The sequence below is a fragment of the Triticum urartu genome, chromosome 2, assembly GCF_003073215.2.
Source record: "Triticum urartu cultivar G1812 chromosome 2, Tu2.1, whole genome shotgun sequence".
NCBI lineage: Eukaryota > Viridiplantae > Streptophyta > Magnoliopsida > Poales > Poaceae > Triticum > Triticum urartu.
The window spans coordinates 536,460,983-536,484,369 of NC_053023.1; the positions used below are offsets into that span (position 1 = coordinate 536,460,983).

Genomic DNA, 23,387 nt, shown 5'->3' on the forward strand with positions numbered 1-23,387 from the left:
ACACGGCGTAGGTGCACCACTACCGACCAACTCCAACACCGTGCTGACAGCCCGCCTTGCCGATACCTACCCGCCCACACTTGGTCCTCTTGCCCGGGACACTGCATAGCAGGCAACACATAAACTTGATCACACAAATCTTAATCAATTTTCTGCTTGCAAAATAAAAGAGCATATTCCTAAACCACAAAGATGGGACAACGACCATCTTGGTCAGAGGAGGTAGTGTATGATTAAAAATGGTAGTTTGTTGTATTAAAAAATTGTAGAAATTAGGGTGGACATCCGTGGATCTACCATGTAAGGAATATACCGAACATAATTTGGTCTCACTATTGGTAGAGTTTAGAGAACAACAAAGTAATGCAGAAAACAAAACATGGGACCGTACATATTCGACATAACACACCACTGCACCATATAGATACAAGACAGATCATTTAGAAGGGGCAACTTGTGCTCTGTTTATGAGAGAAATAAATCAAATAATATTGCAAGAGACTGAAAAATGATGGCAAGAACAAATCAAATAATATTGCAAGATACAACACATTATGAAAGATCATACCTCGACAAAGCAAACCAGGAACAGTAGATCCGCGGATGGCCACCGCAATTTCTACAATTATGCAAAATAAAATACAAGGTAAGAAAATCACTGAATTATAATTGGAAACTGAATTTTGTTCTGAACCATAGCATGCACTTGACAAAGTTAAATACCCAGAAGGAAAATATCATATGCGGTAAAGATCATGGAGAGATCGAATTGATTGGAGTCTCTACTAAACACTTATCGGCTTCATCATATGGCCACTATGCTTGCTTCTGACAATTCTGCTTCTAACTAAAGTACAAAAGTATCCAATGAGATCGGAAACGCGCCTTGGCGCGAGGGTGCCGGTTACAACGTTGTGACCAAGTACGTAATGCACAATTTGATAGCTCAGTTGATAAGAAATCACACAGGACTAAAAAAATTCACTACCTTTAACTATGTAATCACCTGGAAAAAAATTGCATAAAATTGTTATGATAATCCTGCTGGTACAAACTATGATAGTTAGGATAATAACCTTGGTGTTTTCGTATGAAAAAAACACGAACAATCATGAGGCCCTTAAGGAATCCGTAAGGTACATGATTCACATACGTATTATAGATGCAACAATTGATGAGCATACAAATTGATTTGAAATTTCCTCGCAAACATATAGAACGTGGAAGCAAACTGCAGATAGAAGAGAAATAAGGCAACATGCAAAACAGAAACTTGCCTCACCATGATACCTGTTACTTTTGCGATCAAGCGTTCGTGGCCCAAAATTTCAAAATGAAGCCTGAAGATTCATATCAATAAAAAGTACACTGTCACTGCTTGCACATGCTAGCACCTCTGGAATGAGAGAAATAGAAGTCTTCCAACAGAAAACTAAGGCTGCGCCCTTGCTTTTTCACTTGATTAGAGATGATATTAGCCTCACTGCTGATGAGTATGTGAAGTAACCCCTCTTTGTTGTACAGCCAAGAGAGCTCCAGACTTCTTTTTTCCTTTTTTACCTTTAACTGAAAACACTCCGTGGAACATCAGGGATTCTGTTCTTCGCTTCAAAAAATGAAAATTGTGTCTTCCAGTTAGAAGTCTCCAGGTTTGTTACGGTGTAAAGTTATGTAGCAGAAATCTTAACTCATTTATTATTTATGCTGACAGTAAAATCAGCATAGTTACATAATACTGAAGTGCATCCTTAGAACAAAAATAACAGGGAGATCTTAATGCCTATAAAAATGGAAAATGACACCATTGAATAGACAAACTAATATATATTATCTGGAAATGTGTATTTATATGGTCATCGAATACTAATTAATTCAAAGTAGTAAATAGATGTCAAAGGATCCTAATTCTACAGTCTGCACTCCAAATACCAACAATGGCTTTTTCATCAAAGTTGTAACATAATAAGGTAATGAGGTAGCATGAGAGTACGATTTGAATGGAATAATCCTTGAAGACAATCATTAGTACATAGCACATATGATGAACATTAATTCAGAGCTAACCTTCCATAATACGACCCTGTTCCATCTCATGCATTACCTTCTTTGCTGCAGTTATGTGATGCTGTAGTTTCTTCTTTTCGTTCTAATCCTGTAACGTAAAATATACAGAGAAGAAATATTACCAGCCGGTACTAATTTAGTGTAACAAAGGTTGCAAAAGGGGTAAAATGCTTCCATGGCAGAATCTGAAACAATCATGTTAACTACTACCACTGTCCTAAAATATAAGACGTTTTACAGTTCACACTATTTTGAAACCCTAAATCAATCCATGTAGAGGTTTCTAACTATAACCACCTTAGCTCTGTAAGGTTAACATTATGTGTGATGAGAAAGAGTTGCAGTTGCAAGTAACAGAATTAAATTATTTTTTGTGCCACCGTAAAACTGGAGTGATGTCAATCAAGTCAACAACCTATACAACACAATCTATGCAACAGAAATATCTTTTTTCTAAGGATTAGTGTCAAATTGATTTGCGGAGAAAACTTGGATTGACAATCTGCAACCCTATGTTTGTCCCATTTATCCCAAAACTTCAAGCCATGTATGTGTGTAACAGCTCGTAAACTAATGCAGCGATACCGTAGGATTAAGAAATGAGGTCAGATCATATATTATTTCTATTTGTATAAGACTACAAATTTTTGAACTTCACGCGGTCAGTGATATTCTACTTGTAACATAAGTATTCCCTCCGTTCAGAAATAACTGACGTAGTTTGAGGTCAAAACTACGACCATTATTTCTGAACGGAAGGAGTATTCCATTACCATTAACCTAGCACAAATTACAATTCAATTAGCAACAAATATTCTACCGAACATAGTCCTTGGCCAGGGTCAGGGGACCTTGAATCCTAGAAATTTGTAGAGGATGCATCATCTGGAGCAATCTATCACAACTCACAAAATCACCCAAGAGGCAGGTACACACTATGTTAACCATTTACTTGTACATAATATGTTAACTTAAACCATGCTGGGCGAGGGCGTTTTGAATGAACCCAAGCAAAATATTCCGTGCCATTCTTTACGGAATTTAGATGAAAATAGCGTATCAGCAAGCATGTGCTCCTAAAAAGAAGCCATGTCTAGCAGCTCCTAAAAAGATTTCATAGACATAAAATTTGTACAGGAGGGGCAATTCATGCACACTGTAAAGAAAATTTTGCATAACAATTTGATCTTGCAAACACTTGCAATTAGACCTTCTAATAAATAAGGTATGCAACAAATAGGAATAAAAAGGGATATCAGAAACATGCATCCAGAATAAAAAGAGAAGATAACAAATAGCACAACCTGTAATTTGGATGTATCCTCGGATGGTAAAATTGTTACCAATAAAGTGCTGAAAACGGAAAGGATGGTCTTATTAGCTGTCAGGAACACAAATTTAGTAAACCAACATCACATTACTTGATCCCAAGAACATATAGGAAGTAAGTTGTTTGGAGGTACCAATTGGATGAGTTCATCGTCATTGATAGAGCGGTTCACCTTCTCATAGAGCCTGAACAACGCTTCCATCTCATTCCTTGAGACTTGATTTAATTTTAGAAAAAAAAGAAACCTGAATCAAACAACCCAAACAGTGGTAAGAATAAACTGGGAGGAGGAGCACACATGAAGAGGTGCAAGCTGAGAGAGGATATCATGATGGGAGGCGCAGGCCTTCGATTACCTTCACAGGAGCAGGGTAGAAGACTCGTGTCATCAGTGGCTGATCTCAACCTGGACAAATTATCAACCATCCACCATTTAAGATTCAACCTTGTGTCAAAAAATGCTTGGATAATAGTCTGGTGGTTAGGAAATTTTTAACGGAAATTGCTTTGATATTAGTCCAACTACAAGGATGGCAAAATACATTTGGTTTAATAAAATTCTTTCTAATATAAAACATGTTAACTTCAATTATTTTGGCACCTCCATCTAGCTATAGGAAACGTTGCAAGAACCTTATGGCAAACAGTACATGCATCTCATGATCACTCATAAGAGCGAACAATTTAATGGCACTTATAATCCCCAAGACTCAGAATATCAGAAGATAACCGATACAAAATGAGATGTAGGAATGGCATCATTATGAATCTAATTTCAGATGAGAAACAATGAAAATGAACTCCCAGGAAAATATTTCTGATAAGTAATAAGGAGCATGTACATTTGCCTTTTGCCTTAGTGTCTCTCCCTATCCTGACAGAACTCTCAGGATCTGCTACACACTGATAAACCCATGTTTAATCACGTAAGCCATAAGGTATAGAAACATAGACAGATGGATATTGGACTTATTCAGCATGCCGACCAAACCTTAATAAACACTACATTAACATATGTCATGTTGTAGCAGAGGCATTATAGCAGACATGCAAGCACGACACCAACTGCGACCAATGCATCATTTAAACAGTAACCTGCCGGACCACCACAACAAGAGAGAAGATCAGAAACTACCTGAATCCATGGTCGACAACAACACTGCTCCTCCACTTCAGTGTGCTCCAACCACTGGCCACACACACTGCTAACCAAACCCCGCAACCTGGTCAACCTGTCGGGATTGGCCATGCCTGAGGAGGTCGTGGACGCTGCAATAGGCTCTGCTCTAACGCCCCACCTTCTCCAACTCCACCCTCATAACAATTGAATGCTAGAAAAAATCGGTCAGTTCAAACTTGAGTCCCTCCAAAAATGGTTGCATGCTAGAAGATACAGTTATAGGATATCAGACCTTAAAATGCATGCCAACCACAAGCTTCACAGCAAGATACCTATAAAGGAGCCCAGGAGCCTGGCAAATAAAAGAGGCTTTCATCATTATAGAACACACAGAGCAAGACATGAAAGCTACACATCTTTGCTATAGTTATTTTATCAAACCAAGTAACAAAGTAGGATTCTCTTGCTAAATGCATGAAAACTAAGAGGCTGTTGAAAGTCATCCATGTTTAGATTAGAGAATAGCTGCATTGAGATATATTTTGGTGGGGTCAAATAATAAAAGTATCAATGCAAGTCACAAAAAAGGGTATTAGCACGTGCTTCTCACCAATATCAGCATAGATGTGGTTTCCCATGCCAAGAAACAACATGGATGTGGTTGTCTCAATTGAACTTAGGCACGAGCTTCTCCCCAATCTCAGCATAGATGTTAGACCTGCCAAGAAACAACAAACATCAATTACCAAGCAGAAAAGGCAGGAGAAAATTACAAACAACATAGGGCACGGAGTCTAGAGAAGCCATGTACCTGCACATCCAAAAGGACCATGTCAGTGTGTTTGATAGGACCGTTATCAGTGGATCCACAATGCTGCTACAGACGCGAAACATACACACGGATGGTCAGGTTCTTGTTCCCCACAAGAAGAGCCTGCAGATCAGTCATCGCCATCTACAACAAAAGTATCAGCACCAAAACACAACTTCACCATTAAACTCAGTAAATCTCTATGGCATAAACCAAACCGCGGAATAAAGCCAATCCCAGTACACGCGGACATTCAAAATATCACCCCCATCGCATGGGATGACATATTTATTCAGCCCACACTATATGTCACCACCCAAAATATCACCCAACTCACAAAAGCATGCCAAAACCTACCAAAATGAAGACTACCATCATACACAAACCTAAGTCATCCCCGCGGCCCGGAAGACCTCAGGGAAAACAATGTTCTTGGTCTCAGAGCCGCATTTGCCATCAGCATCTAATATAAGGATTTTCAAAGAAGCCCTCGACGTAACACGAGACACTACCACATACAACTGCCCGTGAGTAAAAACAGGACCCTTAAGATATATACCAACAGCAGACAGGGTCTGCCCCTAGCTCTTATTAATTGTCACTGCATAGCACACACGAATAGGAAACTGGCGACGTCTAAGCACAAAGGGTGCATTTCCCTTCTTTGCCAATAATTCAATCCTGGGGATATAAACAGTATCACCCACATGTGAGCCAGTCATAATGACAGCTTCGATAAGTCGATCACCTAATTCTTTTACAATTAGTCATGTACCATTAGACAAACCATTTGCCTGGCTCAGGTTTCTAAGAAGCATAATCGAAACACCAACCTTAAGAGTCAGCCTATGATTTGGGAAATTTATAATTTTAGTTGCATTCAGGTACTCGATTGGATAGTAAACATCTTTGTCCCTAACAGAATCCGAAGAATCATCAATAGAATCAGCACTCAAATAGTCTCTGCTATCAGTAGGAACCAATGCAAGAATATGATCATTAATATCCTCAGCATGGTCATTGGTAGGGGCTAAAATGGCTCTCTCTTGCAAGTAACCAGTGTTCAGGTAGTTATGCAAAAAATCACCATAGACAGAAGAAACAATAGCAGCTATTGGATCACCAGACGTACAAACCAAGAGGTCGTCCGGTATCTGTATCCAAGAAGCCTCAACCTCATCGCCTCGCCTTGTGACATGCAACTTCCCTTCCCCAAGATCTAGCACCCATCTGCTAAATAAGGCAACATCCTTCTGCGCCTGGGTATCCGCACCATGCACACCCAAGCGCATGTTAATAGAAAGCGACAATTTTTGGACAGAATGCCATAGCGGAGAATTCGTGATTGCCGCATCAATGATCTGAGGCCTAGTACCTCCCTCAACGACCGGTAAGATTTGTCTAAGGTCACCACCCAAGACCATCACTACTCCACTGAACGGAATATCAGCAAGATCTGGATTAGCCACAGAGAGGACATCACGCAAAGTTCTATCTACAGCCTCAAAGCATTTCCTGTGTGTCATCAGCGCCTCGTCCCAAATAACAAGCGAAGATACCATCAACAACTTACAAAGCTTAGAGCCTCTTTTAATATCACACTGTGTATTATCTTCAAGAAGAATAGGTATCTTAAAGCGAGAATGAGCAGTCCTCCCACCAGGCAACAACAACGATGCAATGCCCGACGACGCAACAGTAAGCACTATCTTCCTCTCGCCCCTAAGGAAAGCACATATTGCACTCCACAGGTATGTCTTCCCAGTACCACAGTACCCAGAGACAAAAAAAGCCTGGTCTCCCCGCCTGCACACACACTCTACAATCGTCTTATAAGCAACCAATTGGTCCTCATTTAAACTATCAAACATAACCAAGGACTGTTTAGACAGAGCACATGCATCATAAGACAGTTCCTCACGAATTAGACGATTATCGTCAGACTGCTCACCTTCGCCAGAGCGAGACGGCAAGTTAAAACTTCTTATATCAGAACCACGTTTCAAGAAAATGTCAGCCAACTCATCAAGAAGCATATTTCCCAATCTTTCAGGAGGAACAACATAGTTTAGATTACGCAGGGCACGACGCAACCCATGTTGGATATCATCGTACATGCTAGCGCAGTAACGTTCAAAGAACCCCATCTCATCCTTGATAGAACAATGCATGAGCATAGTCACAAATAGCTGTCTAAGTCGATGCCCAAACCCCCAAACAACCGCTTCATCAAACGCTATGTACCACTCGTTATCATATCCTAACAAACCGCGCGCGGCACAAGCCTCTTTAAAGGTGTGATAAAGACGACCATCATATGTTCGAAGATCTTCGAAAGACCTAACCCCCTTAACAATCATCAAAAGCATGCGCAAGTAATACAACTCACCACTCAAAGGATGTACATAATACACGAGGCCAATCTTTTCACCTCCACCCCTTGGATGCCATGACCTACTTTTAGCGTCCCAGGTCCAAGCAGTTGGAAAATCGCAATAAGTTAATGAACGAGCATCTTCGAACATCTCATTCGCAACAAACCATTCGGTAAGCATAGTCTTTCGCAAGAAGTCAGAATCAACAATTTTCGTGAGGTCAGCACCAGCACGATAGTAGACATATTCATGCCAGGCATATGAACGGTCAGCCTTTGAACCGATGGCATTTTAAAGTGTATTTCAAACCCAAATATGCGCCACAATGCATCGTACTCACATATATACCGACATATCAGATACTCCTGAACCTCATCTACTGTACGACAACCAGATTTAGTCAATTTTTTAGCCTTTCTAACATGACCTTAGAGTAGTCAGCACCTTTGGTGACATACTTAAAGAGATATTTCATCACCTGTGTCTTATTACACCACTCTACATTTATATGTCCCTGAAATTTCTTGAGCATTGCCATATTATAAGGAACAACATGCCTATTGTCAAGGTAACGACCATTTTTATAGACCCTTCGACCGTCGTCACGACGTCGATATAAGGCAAACCCATTATCATCAATGACAGTGGTATCTCTAAAATCTTTTGGGAAATATTTAGAACAAACACCCTTTTTCATGCAGACACATTTATCGTTCATTTCACCACATGGACCGTGCATCATAAACTCAGAAACTAAAGCATATCCTAGAGGATCAAGTAATGCATCAGGTATTTCAGCAGATATTAATGAATTAATATATTCAACACCAATCTCACCGTTACCCCCTCTCCGCCAGACAAGTATATGCGTGTGAGGCAGTCCCCGCTTCTGGAACTCAACGGTATACAACACTGAAAAAAGGACATAAAAAATTAGACAGACCAGCCAATAGAAGTAAAACATCATTAAAAAATAGCCACACATAGAGCACAACATTCACAATACCAGCCGTAATGGGGCCAAAAGCCCGGCCTGACTTAATCTCGTCCAAGTACTCGGTGAGCTTCATGTGATAGAGCCTAACAACAATATCCGCCCTATCAGAAGGCGTCTGACCTAGTTCCAATGCACTTGTGATCTCAGGCCACTTGGGATTGCAAGTGAAAGTGGTAAATATGTCAAGCGCACCGTGCACCCGACAAACGGCAAGGCCATCATGGAAATTTTCATGGAAGTAACGACGACCGCCTATGTGACTGGAAGGTACAATGGTCCTCTTCCCAAGAGCATCACCATCAACACACCCATCACCTACCGCATCAGTAATACCCTGCATGTGCTCTGATCTAAGCATGTCCTGATTTCTTATGATATACCACAATCTACTTTCATCGATGCATGCACGTGCATCAACAACCGACTGGGAGGAGAGGAGACCATAACATATATATGGATTGGGATGATCACCCTTGTAATGGCACATAAAACGATAGTAATCCTGCATGGTCATCCTATTCCGACTATTTGTGGAAGCATCACCACCCCCAGAAGGGTATGAAGAGGACGCCTCAACGGTCGGACTTCCAGGTGCAGGATTAGGATCTATAGGTCCATCGTCATCATCTTCTTCAGGAACAATCAAGTGAGGAACATCCACCTGGAACCCTCTCTCTCCATAAGGGAAAAGCAATGGGTATTGCAGAGGCATGAATGCAGTGTTCAGAGAAGATATCTACTGCAAACCGTCGGAACGACTGCAAACAACAATATCCTGAGAAGATGCCTCTAACGTGAAGCCACCACCGACAACTAAAGCAGCAAGCCCAGTGGTTGTAGGCAAACTAAACTGTGGACTATCACCCTCCGAAGGTCCAATAATACGAATCGAGATATCCTCGATGGGTTCATCACCACGATCCTCTATCATCTTACTCGCCTCCCGAAAGGTCTGTACCAATGGGTTAAACTCATTAAGCATGTCTCTAAGACCAACCACAATACTCTCATCCACACCCCAGTAGGCTTGTCATCTGGATTTAAGGCATTCATCCTATGTCTAATCTCATTAGCTGGGTCATGTATATACAACTCAGCAAACTTAGGTGTATCATCACCGCTAGGCACCAACGAACCAATACGATGAGACACTTGACCACTGATCTTAAAAATCTTAGGTCCACGGCTGCCACCAAACGAGCGTTCAATAGTAGCACCCATCGAAGTGAAAGCAAACATACAGTTGTACTCACGTATAGTCCGGATGAATTTTTTAGCACAAGAAGTACCATTGAATCGAAGGAGCTCACGGAGATAGGCTGGGGGATCCTTAAAGGGAGGAATATATAGCTTAGCGCCTTCACAACAGCGATTATAAACCATCTTACGTTGTGTCCAGGATGACCTGGACTTTGAACACTCAGCAAACCAAAAGGAGGCACCACAGTATTGGCACAAGAAATCTGGAGGGCCGTAGTACGACCTATCTGCATAGCAAGCTAACGGCAAAACTATCAGCCACAAACCAAGGGTAAAAGGAAGACAATAATCACATAACCAAAACAACAAAGGTCTTGTTAATAAGTACCTTTAAGGGACTCGGCAAACTTGACCGAGAAACCTTGCCAATCCTTCGGCATAGGCCCTTGGACAACAATCTCTGACAAGGCATGTAAAACCAAATAAGAGAACATACGGCAAATAGGAACAACTAACAACAAACCATGAAATCTTGTGCACCTTCGCATCCAGGACGTCGCAATTTAATCGACACTTTCCGTCTTTTCCGTCTGTTGCGGTCTACCCCAGTCACCTCCGAACTCACATAAACCGAGAAACCATGCCAATCCTTCGGCAAAGGCCCATCAACGACATGTTCTTAACAGGACATGCAGAACCAAGTAAGACACCACACGGCCAACAACAACAACTAACAACAAACGAAGAACTTTCATGCACCTTCATATCGAGCGCGCCGAAACTCAACGCACATTTTCCGTTTTCTGCGATTTACCGCAGCCACGGTCGAGCTCAGAAAAGGGAACCAGCCATCACCTAACCACGTCGCAAACAACACAGTAATGAAATAATTATCATCAATCCCTAGGAGACAAAATATAAAGAAGAACAATGGACACACACATACTTGTACGGCTTCGAGGAGGACACCCAACAGGCTGATGTGGCACGTAACGTCTAGAAATCCCAGGGACCACCGCACGCCTAGGAGCGGCGGTGAACCCAGGACCAGCAGCCTGACCAGGGACAGCAACAGCGGCTGCATTCCCAGAATCAGCACCATGACTAGGGACATGGCCACGAACACCCCTACCACTTGGCCGAGGCATGGCGCCACGCCCAGCGGTAGGCACCTGCCGAGCGCCACGCCCACGCCTGGCGATAGGCTCAGCTCCAGCAGCAGGCACCCGCCGACTCACACCCCTACGCCTGTCAAGAGGCTCAGCTCCAGCGTCAGGCACCCGGCAAGCAGCGACATGATCAGAAACAGGGGCACGCCCTATATTAGAACCTCCACGTCCAGTGCCTCGTCCACGACGACCAGCAGAACGCCCACGGCCACGGCCACGACCACCTACCAACCCAACACCAGCCTCGACCGTGCCTTGAGCATGAGCCGCAACTGGACCACGGGCCATGTCAACAACCCAACAACATCATACACACACGCTGGACAAATAAGAAGCAAGAAACACGTAAGCATACATCAGAGAATAGCATAACAATAGGCAGCAGAGTATAAAATATGGTACATATAATTATATACTGCATGAGCAGCATAACCAGGAACGCGATAAAACTGTCATTGAATAAAAGGAACAACAAATAAGACCATAATTGAATAAAGGAACAATTAATGTTTCACATTTTATTACAACCAGACACTTACTACAATGTACATACACACGAGGATCTGAATGTACACACATTTTATCAATAATTTCTTCCAGACTTGGAATTCCCTAAGTAAACATTGTATGCATGGTCGATATAAAACAGTAGATCTTTTACAACCAAGAAAATTGTGTAAACACGATCCAGGCAATATAGAAGTAAATACCCCCTCGACGATTGCTATCCCAATCAGTTCTTAGTGCATCATTTAAATAATATATGTACATATATCATAATATAAATAGAGAGTTTTCTTATCTACTAAAGCAAGCAAAGTGCTTTTTCATTGGATAAATATAAATACATCAAATCATACAGACCTAAAACCAAATGCATCTCTTTGTAGCTCTTATGATCACAGGAAAGGCCATAAAGGGAGACCCCAAAGTTAGCATTGATTTTGTACCTGCATATAATTGCAGCAATAGAGTGCTCTGCTATTGGTGGTGTCCTTTTTAAACATCCTCAGCGGTTACCTGCATAAGAAAAGGAGAACGGTAAAGAAAGGATATAGTTTAGGAAGGACAAAAAAGAATAATAGCAGGCCTGGAAATGAGCCTAGGATGGAAAACAAATGATGTCATGCCATGCTTTCTCAGCTATTTTTGGGTCATGAAAAAGGAAGATACAATGTATAATAAGAGTGGAAGATACAAAAAGACAACAAATTTAAACAATTCAACACAGATTCAAGACAGACTCAATTTCTTCTGTACTTGGAATGAAATAACTCCATACTCAATGTATAATACCATCGAAGAAAAAAAGATTACACCTACCATAACAATAATCTAATATCACCTCCTCCTTTAAATAATGAAAAGGGAAATCAAATGGCATAAAACGGCCTTCTCTGAAGCTTAGTTATATTAGTGAAATAAAGGAGACCACATCCACCCAACAAAAGATATGTTATCAATTTGTCATTGAGCTTTGGTAGTCGCGGTCAAAGGTTATTAAGTTTTTATTTCCACAATCACAAGGTACATATGCATTAAATATTGGAACAGGCTAAAGATTCTAGTTCTCACTCCACTGCAAAACTGGAAATAATCACATAATGGTTCATGGAATCCTGGAAATATTGGAACCGCGTCAATTACAATATCATGCTGCCAATAAATCCTAGTTCGCCCTTGCTCTTCTCTTTGTGAAATTCATTTAGACAAAAGATTGATGGTGGTTTGAATTTTCTCATGACCAAAACACCATCCTCTTCTTTACCAGAATATAAAGTAGCAACCCTATCTACAGAATCAAATTTAAGTATACTTAACAATGCAGAGTATCACATTGTGCCAAGGAACTGCAGAAATGAGGCTCCACGCATACAGATGTGCCCAAAGAAGTAATCACATACATGAGAAGTCAACATATATATGTTCTGCACATGCAATATTCGTATTATAGATAGGTATACTATATTTGGAAGAAGAATGTGCCAGGCCAGACTCATAAATAAGAATGGCATGATAAGTAAAAAAACAACGGTGGCACAAGCTAATCTGTGAACCAGTGGTATTTAGATCGTTTAATAGATTCATTAGGTGAGCATACTATAAATAGTGTTTTCATAAAGATAAGGTGCTATTTTAAAATGAGTCAGATTGTGTACTCTCAACAGAAAGAACGATCATCTTCATTAACTCTCATATTCAACATACCCTGAAGCTGACTAAAATACTATTGGTCTGGAAAATAACAGAGATAAGTCACCTGCCTCATCTACTTATCATTTAGGAGAGGGTTAGTATGTATATGAAGCAAATTCTCTGAGCAGCTTCTCAGAACATATTTCTACCACATAAATCTAGATTTACACCACTAGTAGAAAAAGGGTCAAATGTGAAGCACATTAGTGTCGGTTTGAATTTGAGCCGGCACTAATGTGACCATTAGTGTCGGTTCTAACGGCTAGGCGGGCGGGCATCATTAGTACCGGTTCATGGGCAACCTTTAGTACCGGTTCATGCCAAGAACCGGTACTAGTGAGGCTGTGTCAGGCTATGGTCAGGCTGGGGCCCCCACGAAGACCTTTAGTACCGGTTCATGCCATGAAACGGTACTAGAGTTTCTTAGTAAACTGATTTTTAGTCCCACCTCTCCAAGAGAGAGGCAGTGTGAGTGGTTCATAAGCCGTGAGTTCACAGACAATGACGAAGAGTTGCAATGCTCACCTTCATGTTGATTAGCTTCAAGCCTTGCGGAATAGCATAGATTGCACTAAGCTATGTGCAGTGCAGTCTACACTATTCCAAAAGGCTTGAAGCAAATTAACCAGGATTGCACCTCTTTTTTATTTTTAATAACTTATTTGAACTCCGGACTTCTTTTGTGTTCAGTATGCAGCATTCAAAGCGACGTCATCAATTTCCAACATGTTCTGACATCATTTGTTGTTTTTCGGTCATTTACCTAATTGTTTAGAGACAAAATAGTGATTCCAATTGCTGCTGATCAATAAACAAATTGCCCAGGTCGTCTAATTTTGGTAGAATTTTTTGGGTTCCAGAAGTTTGTGTTAGTAACAGATTACTACAGACTGTTCTGTTTTGACAGATTCTGTTTTGCGTGTGTTGTTTGCTTATTTTGATGAATCTATGGCTAGTAAAATAGTTTATAAACCATAGAGAAGTTGGAATACAGTAGGTTTAACACCAATACAAATAAAGAACAAGTTCACTACAGTACCTTAAAGTAGTCTTTTGTTTTCTTTCTCTAACGGAGCTCACGAGATTTCTATTGAGTTTTGTGTTGTGAAGTTTTCAAGTTTTGGGTGAATTCTTTTGATGGATTATGGAACAAGGAGTGGCAAGAGACTAAGCTTGGGGATGCCCATGGCACCCCCAAGATAATACAAGGACACCAAAAAGTCAAAGCTTGGGGATGCCCCGGAAGGCATCCCCTCTTTTGTCCACTTCCATCGGTAATTTACTTGGAGCTATATTTTTATTTACCACATGATATGTGTTTTGCTTGGAGCGTCTTGTATTATTTGTGTCTTTGCTTGTTAGTCTACCACAATCATCCTTGCTGTACACACCTTTTGAGAGAGCCATGTATGAATTGAAATTTGTTAGAATACTCTATGTGCTTCACTTATATCTTTTTGAGCGTGATAATTTTTGCTCTAGTGCTTCACTTAGATCTTTTAGAGCACGGTGGTGGTTTGTTTTAAAGAAACTTGATCTCTCATGCTTCACTTAGATTATTTTTAGAGTCGTTAATAGCATGGTAATTTGCTTAATGTCAATATACTTGGTATTCAAGATATGTGAAACTTTCTTTTTAGTGGGTTGAATACTAAGATAAGTTTGATGCTTGATAATTGTTTTGAGATATGGAGGTGATAATATCATAGTCGTGCTAGTTGAGTAGTTGTGAATTTGAGAAATACTTGTGTTGAAGTTAGCAAGTCCCATAGCATGCACGTATGGTTAAAGTTGTGTAACAAATTTGAAGCATGAAGTGTACCTGGCTTGTGCATCCTTATGAGTGGCGGTCGGGGACGAGCGATGGTCTTTTCCTACCAATCTATCCCCCTAGGAGCATGCGCGTAGTACTTGATTTTTGATGACTTCTAAATTTTTGCAATAAGTATATGAGTTCTTTTGACTAATGTTGAGTCCATGGATTATACGCACTTTTACCTTTCCGCCATTTGCTAGCCTCTTCGGTACCGTGCATTGCCCTTTCTCACATTGAGAGTTGGTGCAAACTTCGCCGGTGCATCCAAACCCCGTGATATGATACGCTCTTTCACACATAAACCTCCCTATATCTTCCTCAAAACAGCCACCATACCTACCTATCATGGCATTTCCATAGCCATTCCGAGATATATTGCCATGCAACTTCCATCATCATCATCATGACATGCTTTACTTTTGTCATATTGCCATTGCATGATCTTGTAGTTGACATCGTATTTGTGGCAAAGCCACCATGCATTATTTTTCATTCATGTCACTCTTGATTCATTGCACCATCCCGGTACACCGCCGGAGGCATTCATATAGAGTCATATCTTGTTCTAGTATCGAGTTGTAATCATTATGTTGTAATCAATAGAAGTGTGATGATCATCATTATTAGAGCATTGCCCAATCAAAAAAAAGAGAGAAAGGCCAAAAAGAAAAAAAAGAAAGGCCCAAAAAAGAAGGAGAAAATAAAAAGGGCAATGCTACTATCTCTTTTTCCAAACTTGTGCTTCAAAGTAGCACCTTGTTTTTCATGTAGTGAGTCTCATATATTGTGCTTCAAAGTAGCACCATGATTTTTATATAGTGAGTCTCATAAGTTGTCTTGTTCATACTAGTGGGAATTTTTCATTATAGAACTTGGCTTGTATATTCTAACGATGGGCTTCCTCAAAATGCCCTAGGTCTTCATGAGCAAGCAAGTTGGATGCACACCCACTAGTTTTCTTTTGTTGAGCAGTCTTAGCTCTAGTGCATTTGTTGCATGGCAATTCCTACTCCTTGCATTAACATCAATTGATGGTAATCTCCATAGCTCATTGATTAGCCTCGTTGATGTGAGACTTTCTCCTTTTTTGTCTTGTCCACACAATCCCCATCATCATATTCTATACCACCCATAGTGTATGTCCATGGCTCGCGCTCATGTATTGCGTGAAGGTTGAAAAAGTTTGAGATTATTTGAGTATGAAACAATTTCTTGGCTTGTCATCGGGGGTATAGAAGTTGGGAACATCTTTGTGTGACGAAAATGAAGCATAGCCTAACTATATGATTTTGTAGGGATGAACTTCCTTTGGCCATGTTATTTTGAGATGACATAATTGTTTGATTAGTATGCTTGAAGTATTATCATTTTTATGTCAATATGAACTTTTGTCTTGAACCTTTCGGATCTGAATATTCATACCATGATTAAGAAGATTTACATTGAAATTATGCCAAAGTATCACTCCACATCAAAAATTCTCTTTTTATCATTTACCTACTCGAGGACGAGCAGGAATTAAGCTTGGGGATGCTTGATACGTCTCCAACGTATCTATAATTTTTGATTGCTCCATGCTACTTTATCTACTGTTTTAGGCAATATTGGGCTTTATTATCCACTTTTATATTACTTTTGGGACTAACCTATTAACCGGAGGCCCAACCCAGATTTGCTGTTTTATGCCTATTTCAGTGTTTCGAGGAAAAGGAATATCAGACGGAGTCAAAACAGAACGAAATCAACTGGAGAAGTTATTTTTGGAAGGAAACCCACCTGATGGACTTGGACCCCACGTCAGAAGATACGGGAGGTGCTCACGAGGGTGGGGGCGCGCCCTCCCCCCTGGGCGCGCCCCCTGCCTCGTGGGGCCCCCGTAGCTCCACCGACGTTCTCCCTCCACCCGTATATACCTACGTACCCTAAAACTTCCAGAACAGAAGATAGATCGGGAGTTCCGCCGTCGCAAGCCTCCAGAACCACGAAAAACCAATCGGGACCCCTTTCCGATACCTTGCCGGAGGGGGGATCCATCACCGGTGGCCATCTTCATCATCCCGGCGCTCTCCATGACGAGGAGGGAGTAGTTTTCCCTCGGGGCTGAGGGTATGTACCAGTAGCTATGTGTTTGATCTCTCTCTCTCGTGTTCCTCTATGGCACGATCTTGATGTATCCCGAGCTTTGCTATTGTAGTTGGATCTTATGTTTCTTCTCCCCCTCTACTCTCTTGTGATGAATTGAGTTTCCCCTTTGAAGTTATCTTATCGGATTGAATCTTTTATGAACACTTGATGTATGTCTTGCCGTGCTTATCTGTGGTGACAATGGGATATCACGTGCCACTTGATGTATGTTTTGGCGACCAACTTGCGGGTTCCACCCATGAACCTATGCATAGGGATTGGCACACGTTCTTGATTCTCCGGTAGAAACTTTGGGGCACTATTTGAAGTACTTTTATGTTGGTTGGACAAATCTGAGATTGTGTGATGCATATCGTATAATCATGCCCACGGATACTTGAGGTGACAATGGAGTATCTAGATGACATTAGGGTTTTGGTTGATTTGTATCTTAAGGTGTTATTCTAGTAAAAACTCTAGGGTTGTTTGTGACACTTATAGGAATAGCCAACGGATTGATTTGAAAGAATAACTTTGAGGTGGTTTTGTACCCTACCATAATCTCTACGTTTGTTCTCTGCTATTAGTGGCTTCGGAGTGACTCTTTGTTGCATGTTGAGGGCTCGTTATATGATCTATCTATGTTATTATTGTTGAGAGAACTTGCACTAGTGAAAGTATGAACCCTAGGCCTTGTTTCCACACATTGCAATACCATTTACGCTCACTTTTACCACTTGCTACCTTGCTGTTTTTATTATTTCAGATTACAAATACCTTTATCTACCATCTATTTTGCACTTGTATCACCATCTCTTCGCCGAACTAGTGCACCTATACAATTTACCATTGTATTGGGTGTGTTGGGGACACAAGAAACTCTTTGTTATTTGGTTGCAGGGTTGCTTGAGAGAGACCATCTTCATCCTACGCCTCCTACGGATTGATAAACCTTAGGTCATCCATTTGAGGGAAATTTGCTACTGTCCTACAAACCTGTGCACTTGCAGGCCCAACAACGTCTACAAGAAGAAGGTTGCGTAGTAGACATCACATAGCATGCGCGAAAGAGTAGAGAGGGTCACGGCAAAAACTGGACGCACTTCGTGTACAAACTGGACAAAATCTTTCGGAGTATCAGGGTTTCGGACGAGAACTCATCTGTTACACGGCCACTTCAATGTTTTTTAAACTTATTTGAACTCCGGACTTCTTTTGTGTTCAGTATGCAGCATTCAAAGCGACGTCATCAATTTCCAACCTGTTCTGACATCATTTGTTGTTTTTCAGTCATTTACCTAATTGTTTAGAGAGAGCTAAATGACCGTGAAATTGAAAATCACTACAAAATGAATCCTGAAAATGTTGAAACTTGGCATGGTATCATCATATCACCCGCATAGCATGCGCGAAAAAGTAGAGAGGGTCACGGCAAAAACTGGACGCACTTCATGTACAAACTGGACAAACTCTTTCGGAGTATCAGGGTTTCGGACGAGAACTCATTTGTTACACGGCCACTTCAATGTTTTTTAAACTTATTTGAACTCCAGACTTCTTTTGTGTTCAGTATGCAGCATTCAAAGCGACGTCATCAATTTCCAACATGTTCTAATATCATTTGTTGTTTTTCGATCATTTACCTAATTGTTTAGAGAGCTAAATGACCGTGAAATTGAAAATCACTACAAAATGAATCCTGAAAATGTTGAAACTTGGCATGGTATCATCATATCACCCGCATAGCATGCGCGAAAGAGTAGATAGGGTCACGGCAAAAACTGGACGCACTTCGTGTACAAACTGGACAAACTCTTTCGGAGTATCAGGGTTTCGGACGAGAACTCATCTGTTACACGGCCACTTCAATGTTTTTTAAACTTATTTGAACTCCGGACTTCTTTTGTGTTCAGTATGCAGCATTCAAAGCGACGTCATCAATTTCCAACATGTTCTAACATCATTTGTTGTTTTTCGATCATTTACCTAATTGTTTAGAGAGCTAAATGACCGTGAAATTGAAAATCACTACAAAATGAATCCTGAAAATGTTGAAACTTGGCATGGTATCATCATTTCACTCGCATAGCATGTGCGAAAGAGTAGAGAGGGTCATGGCAAAAACTGGACGCACTTCGTGTACAAACTGGAAATAGAAGAAAAGAAATAATGCAGAAAATAAAAAATATACAAAAAAATTACTCAAAAATAAATAGAAGAAAATAAATAATGCAGAAAAGAAAAAAACTATATAAAAACTACTCAAAAACAAATAGAAGAAAATAAATAATGCAGAAAAGAAAAAAACTATATAAAAAATTTGTTGGCGCGCTGCCCAGTGGGCCTGCCAGACCTAGGGTGTGCAAATGCAGGCCCAGAAGGGCCAGCAGGCTCACAGGGCAGCACACCCTAGTTAATTAGGCCCGGAAGCCTGCTATATAGAGAAGCTCGAAGGAGCAGCCGCTGCTGGGTTTATAAACCAGTGCGACTGCCCTTCGCTCGGCGAGGTGGGACTAAACATTGTGCAACGCCGGTGGCAGTGCACAACCTTTAGTACCGGTTGGTGGCACGAACCGGTACTAAAGGGGCCGTTTCCCGCCCCTTGGCCTGGCGAAAATTGGCTTTTAGTACCGGTTGGTGGCTCCAACCGGCACTAAAGACCCCTCCTATGTATATGGAACCTACGAAAAAATCAGTTTCATCGACCACCAGTTGTTCTTCTCAATCCGACTTCTTCGCCGCGCCCGTCGCCCCATCGCGCGCCGCCCTCGCCGCCCCCGCCGCCCGTCGTCGCCGTCACCGCCGTCGCCCACGCCACCCGTCGTCGCCGTCACCGCCGTCGCGCCCGCCACCCGTCGTCGCCGTCACCGACCGGCCCGTCGCCCCCGCCGCGCCCGTACGTCGCCGCCGCCTCTCGCCCGCCGCGCCCGTACCCGTCGTCCCCCACCGTCGCCCGTACGCCGCCGCCCCCCGGTCGTACACACACACACACACACAGAGAGAGACACACACACATACACACACATACACACACACACATTGTTTGTACTTATTTTCTATTTTCTGTTGTTTAGATTAATGTTAGATAAATTACGTAGATAATAATGTCAGAATGTTAATGTTAGATGAATTATATGGAAAGATGTTAAATATTAATGTCAAATATATTTTACATGAATTAGAACAAGTTGAACTAGTTGAATTAGTATAGCTAGATATTAATTAGGTATATATATGAGATTTGAACTAGTTGAATTAATATAACTAGTTTATTTTTAGTATGAAAATTAATAGAACAAGTTTATTTTTAGTAAGAAAATTTAGGTATATGAGATTTGATGATCTAATCAAAATATTACTATATAGAACTACATACTTTATTTTAGTAAGAAATTAATAGAACTACTTTATTTTTAGTAAATGCTTAGTTGAATTAATAGAACTACTTTATTTAGTTGAATTAATAGAACTAGTAAGTGTTTAATGTTTCACCTATATATGAACATATATGTTAGATATTAGATACAAATTATATGTTAGATATATATTTAATTTAGTTATATGAGATTTCATTATCTAATTAGCATTTTATTATATAGAACTAGCTACCTTATTTTTAGTAAGAAAATTAATAGAACTAGTTTAGTTGAATTAATTAGTTGAACTAGTTAGTTGAATTAGTTCAATTAATTAGGTATATTCTTCGTAAGTGCTTAGTTGAATTAGTTCAATTAATTAGTTGAACTAGTTGAATTAACAGAATTAGTTGAATTAATAGAACTAATAAGTGTTTAATGTTTCACCTATGAACATAGGAATGTCGTCTGACGACGAACACGATTTCATTATGTGCAAATACTGCGAAGACCAGGCGGCCTGTGCGGCAGAAATTTTCTAGTTGATGATAGACGCTTCAGTATCAAGCTGGATGAGAACTTCGAAGTGGATACAGTAAGTCACAACGACAAGTCTTTTTTCGTAATTAAGCATGACTTATGCTTCATTTGCTTCACCTTTAATTTTAATTTTTCACTATTCTACTAGCGTATCCCCTGCCATGCAAGAATTTTTGTATTGGATAAGATAGGTTTCAGTCCTAACGAAACTATGGAGGTAAAAAGAGTTTACTTGAAGACCGAGCATGGTTATATCTTCAACGTCAAATTATACAATGCAGACACATACACCTATTTTGAATGCAAAACTTGGCAAGCACTATGCAAGGCTTATGCATTTGAGCCTGATATGGTTATCACCTTTGATATTCGTCCGGAAGATGATATTGAAGGTAATAGAGACATCTAGGTCGATGTGCAGACGCCTCCAGTTCTACCATTATGTGAGTTTCTCAACCATATTTATGTCTTCGATATGAGATTATTTGAACCCGTTGAATAATTAATAGATCTCAATTTATATTGACAGCTTACTTCCAATCAAGCAAACATGTCCGGCGCTTGGTAGACATGACCGTCCACTGTCCCGGGGCTGAACTAAACTGCGAGGAGACAAGTCATTATGTTCCATGGCTTGAGTATCTTGATGCTGTCAAGACAATTTTCTTTCCTGCACTTAGAAATGTTAGTACTCAAAACGTGCGACCAATAGTGTTCATACTGAACTACGGTCACATATATTTAGGAAAGATGGTAAGATTTCTACTATTTCTCCTCAGTGCATCTTTTGCATACATTATTTTTTAAGCTAAACTTCATTGCTAAGTATGTTACTATACGATGTTCTTTAACAGGGACTCCCGATGAATGTTGTGCCTGATTGGATCGAGACTAAAGGTACCATGAATATTGTTAGCTTACGGGCAAGATATCCTACAATGCACTTTAGTGCATTCAGGATTTCTAATAGCAAGGAATGCTTAATAGTAAAAGACTGGAGCGAAATTGTGAACGATCACAGAGAAGTACTAGGGGGCAGCAATCAGAAGCGCAACCCACGATTAGGAGACAGGTTCATCTGCATGCTCCAATATGATGAATCAGCAAAGCTATACATGTTCTATACTATTTTATCTGAGAAAGAGAGCAGCAGGAGTGATTAATTAGCTAGTTCATGCTCTTAGTACTTGTCCTCTCATGTCCGTGTTCTTCGTCCTGAACTTAATCTCAAAGAGTGATTTGCTTTTGTGGTGTTATAAACGCTTATAATATCATTACCATGTTGAACTCGATGATATCTTTGCTATGAAAACCGTTGGTGATGATATATATGATGCAAGAGTTTTATATTAATTAATATGATGATGATGAGTTATTATATCATTTATGAAAGAAATTGCATATTAGTTTCAACTGGATGGATTCTAGCTAAGTGATCAAGTATATGCCATATCCATATTACCTCGATCACTTAAGTAGGTGATCAAATATATATAATATGGATATGACATATACTTGATGACTTAGCTAGGATCCACATGCATCCAGTCAAACTAATCACCTAATGATTTAACAACTCATTATAATGTAAAACAATCACTAAATTAAATTGAAAACACAAAATTAAAGTAAAAATAAAAAATAAAACCAAAACACACCAAAACATTTAGTACCGGTTGGTGTTACCAACCGGTACTAATGTCCTACGCGCCCACGGAGCTGGCTCGTGCCATGTGGTTGCCCTTTAGCACCGGTTCGTGCCGAACCGGTACTAAAGGGGGGGGGCTTTAGTGCCTATAATTTAGTGTCGGTTATCGAACCGGCACTAAAGGCCCTTACGAACCGGTGCTATTGCCCGGTTCTGCACTAGTGCACATCTAAATAGTACCTACATGCTCAAGTTTGACGTAATAGAACATGAAGCAGAGAAGGGGAGAGGAGGAAGACCTGTGGCGTTGAGGCTGCTGCCCTGCTGCCCTTCTACATCACCACAGATCCTACATCACCACAGAGTACCATCGTCACGCGTGCGCTAACAGTAGCTTAGATCGGAAATCCGCGGTCAGAGGGGCCGAAACCGTGCGAAGCAAAGGGGGGGGGGGGGGGGGGGGGGGGGGGGGGGGGGGGGGGGGGGGGGAGCTCACCATGGTGGGGATCTCACGAGAAGGCGGCGCCGGTGACGGTGTAGAAGGACCCGGTGCCCACCGAACTCGTCGGCGTCGATACCATCAGACGGTCAACCGTCTCCTCCCAGCAACGGCGAGGGGCGAGCTCAACGGGAGAGCAGCG

The 23,387-nt window shown here is 40.9% G+C and overlaps 4 long non-coding RNA genes across 9 annotated transcripts; all 4 read right to left on the reverse strand.

Moving 5' to 3' along the window:
- Positions 1 to 3,559, reverse strand: LOC125541791. 5 transcript variants are annotated; one of them, XR_007297654.1, is made up of 6 exons: positions 3,528 to 3,559; positions 3,369 to 3,417; positions 2,102 to 2,152; positions 1,283 to 1,596; positions 569 to 619; positions 1 to 101 (listed from the first exon to the last, which is right to left on the reverse strand). It is a non-coding gene; the product is annotated as an uncharacterized LOC125541791 (long non-coding RNA). The 5 variants fall into 5 exon arrangements; XR_007297653.1 differs by having other exon boundaries at positions 1,283 to 1,606; XR_007297652.1 differs by having other exon boundaries at positions 2,065 to 2,152.
- A 1,257-nt stretch (positions 3,560 to 4,816) lies between these two features.
- LOC125541793 lies at positions 4,817 to 8,788 on the reverse strand. Of its 2 annotated transcripts, XR_007297656.1 has the most exons (5): positions 8,707 to 8,788; positions 8,538 to 8,612; positions 5,411 to 5,469; positions 5,125 to 5,232; positions 4,817 to 4,866 (listed from the first exon to the last, which is right to left on the reverse strand). It is a non-coding gene; the product is annotated as an uncharacterized LOC125541793 (long non-coding RNA). The 2 variants fall into 2 exon arrangements; XR_007297655.1 differs by lacking the exon at positions 8,707 to 8,788 and having other exon boundaries at positions 8,538 to 8,625.
- A 1,247-nt stretch (positions 8,789 to 10,035) lies between these two features.
- On the reverse strand, positions 10,036 to 10,913 carry LOC125541794. The gene is made up of 5 exons (XR_007297657.1): positions 10,844 to 10,913; positions 10,657 to 10,752; positions 10,438 to 10,575; positions 10,286 to 10,357; positions 10,036 to 10,196 (listed from the first exon to the last, which is right to left on the reverse strand). It is a non-coding gene; the product is annotated as an uncharacterized LOC125541794 (long non-coding RNA).
- A 391-nt stretch (positions 10,914 to 11,304) lies between these two features.
- Positions 11,305 to 23,088, reverse strand: LOC125541795. Its single transcript, XR_007297658.1, has 3 exons — positions 23,046 to 23,088; positions 12,017 to 12,086; positions 11,305 to 11,385 (listed from the first exon to the last, which is right to left on the reverse strand). It is a non-coding gene; the product is annotated as an uncharacterized LOC125541795 (long non-coding RNA).
- Positions 23,089 to 23,387: the final 299 nt, after the last annotated feature.